Raw genomic sequence first — 2,549 nt, 5'->3', positions numbered from 1 at the left:
TAAATATATTTACATCTATGTTAAATACATATATTTCCATGTACAGTATGTATCAATATATTTCAAAATATAAGTAAATATAAATAAAGCAAATTAAATATATTTAAATATATGACACTAAGAAGCATGATCACATGACCCTTGATGACTATTCTGATCACGTGATCTATATATTTCAGACATATATTTCTCTAATATAGTTCATATTCTACTATGGTTTGATATTTTCCGCATTGATCAATAAATATTTCACTATTGTGTTTACTTAAAATCAACCATAGTATCAGTATAAAGAGGAAGAAACACACAACACTTCTGTTATCTTTTATTCTATTTTATTGAAAATCTTTGTTTTTGTTATGGAACCTCAGTTCTGTCACTTTGGCATTTATTGCCTGGCCCAGCAATCTGGAGTGAGTGTCTGGCCTTGGAACTGCTTCAGGGTGGCCTCTGAATAAGGCATATACAAATAGAATATGCAAAATATTAGTGACACAAATACAGATGCTAAAGTGCAGAAACACTGTTGTGTTATCACGATAATTGGAGATAAATACAAAGTGAGTTGGAGAGAAAGACATACAAATAAAATAAACTCACCAATTATCGTCTTAGTCCTCTCAGGGTCCAGGCATTCCCTCTAAGTGCCTCCTAAAAAATAGCACAATCAATTAGGACCTCAAATAGTTACAGTTTACTAACACAGAAAAGATGATGGTGAGGCGAAAATGGGAAGCAGTCCACAGACAGCCTAACACTTTTAAATGAGACAACACAACTAATATATCATATACACAGAAGAGAGAAGCACACAGATACACACTGAAAGGAAAAGTTAGTTTCATCCTCAAATTTTTACTAAACTTGTACAACCAAGAAGCTGCTATTTCATTAAAGTTAAACATGTAAATGTTAATGTAAACGTTCACATCTGTATGAAAACACTCTACAAACCTTGTTGAATAAAAGCCTTCAGACTCACAACCTCCTCTTGGAGAGCCATTATCGCCACCTCTTCTTTAGGTGGTTGTCAGTTCTGGGTTATCTCCCACAGCTCACACTCATAGAGAGCTCTACCAGCCTTCTCTGAAACCTGCAAGTGAACAGAATATACAGCATGAATAAGAGTGGCGTTGGTAAAGGATATACTCCCATCTGAGACTGTAGGGAAGCTGTACCAACCATCATAGAAAGATATGGTTGGAAAGGTATTTCAGTTCACTTTGTGTCCCCAGTAGCTTGAAGCTAATTTCTTGTCATTCAAAAGATCAAAACTACTTCTGAACTAAAACTGAATCTGATCCCTTATCATACCTGTTCATTCTTACTCGTCGCTCGACTTATCGTGACTAAATTCAAGATGGCTGCAAACGCTAAACTTTGTGAAGATACTGTCTGCATAAATCGTCTTGTAAGTAAACTACCAGTGCTTTTTCAAAGTTCTCAATGTCTCGTTTTAAATGTCAGGGCCCTCGGAAGTCTACCAATGAAGTGTGGAGATACATTGAGCCTCGTAAATGGTGTAAAACAGTGATTTATTTGCATGGCTAGCCCGATGCCGAAGCACCACCATTGAAAAAGCTGTTGGTAGCATCGGCTAACTAGCGCCAGATTTTGGAGTGCAGGGGACGAGCCGAGATGTTCACACTTGGTATCATGTTTCAAGTCAATATCACACCGGAATTCTCCTTTATTACAGAGTGGCCAGGCTCTCCGTAGACGGGCTCTGGTATTGCTAAATCATCCGATCGTAAGTGCAATACCACGCCAAACCAGAGGCGGCAGACTGTACGGAATATTGTGGCGACTTTGCCACTGGGACACTCTATTCCGTGCATCACTTCGCGAAACAGTAACAGTGTTCCGTACACCGCTTTTGGGTACGATTTAAACACACATTTTACACTGTATAACGTATATTTAAATTGTTTGATGTTGGTAGATTATGTAGTTAATGGATATATCTGTTGATCAATACGTGGTAAGGATTATTTTAGGATTTAGCTTAGATGTAGCTTAGCCTTTACCAGCAAGTCCTTTGGTACTTCCATGTTCTTCTCTGTAGCCTACTCCGCGAATGACACCATGTTCCGTACAGTCTGCCGCCTCTGGTTTGGCGCGGTATTGCCCAGGGTCAGTTACAGGGCAGTAAGAGAATGCATCAGATTAGAGAGCAGTGGGCACTTGTAAGACCTAAAACACAGAACACAACACGTGTACTGAATTAAGTGCTATTTCAAGAAGCCCTTTGTAAGACCAGAACACACAGAACATAACACAAAACAAAATATATGTAAAAAACCAACGAACTATACAGTATGTACAATATTTACACTATTTACAATATTTACAATATATACAATATTTACAGCTCCAGTTCCAGTGCCACCTGGAGCGACACACTGTCCTGGCACTTGTAACAGTACTATTTACCCTCGAGGTGGGGCGCGGGCGGCGGCGGCGGCATGGTGTTTGCTGGGTGAGGGTGGTTATATTTATTGGGGAGGTATCAGTCCGGGTAGGCCTATACAGTTTTAATGAATTGTACT

The 2,549-nt window shown here is 39.0% G+C and overlaps 1 long non-coding RNA gene across 1 annotated transcript; it reads right to left on the bottom strand.

Moving 5' to 3' along the window:
- Nucleotides 1-200: 200 nt before the first annotated feature.
- Nucleotides 201-2,068, bottom strand: LOC121690169. Its single transcript, XR_006025002.1, has 4 exons — nucleotides 2,028-2,068; nucleotides 955-1,093; nucleotides 601-651; nucleotides 201-450 (listed from the first exon to the last, which is right to left on the bottom strand). It is a non-coding gene; the product is annotated as an uncharacterized LOC121690169 (long non-coding RNA).
- Between the last annotated feature and the right edge of the window lie 481 nt (nucleotides 2,069-2,549).

The sequence above is a fragment of the Alosa sapidissima genome, chromosome 18 (genome assembly GCF_018492685.1).
Source record: "Alosa sapidissima isolate fAloSap1 chromosome 18, fAloSap1.pri, whole genome shotgun sequence".
Classification (NCBI taxonomy): Eukaryota; Metazoa; Chordata; class Actinopteri; order Clupeiformes; family Clupeidae; genus Alosa; species Alosa sapidissima.
The sequence above is the reverse complement of the archived record's forward strand: the minus strand, read 5'-3'. Positions and strand labels throughout refer to the sequence as shown.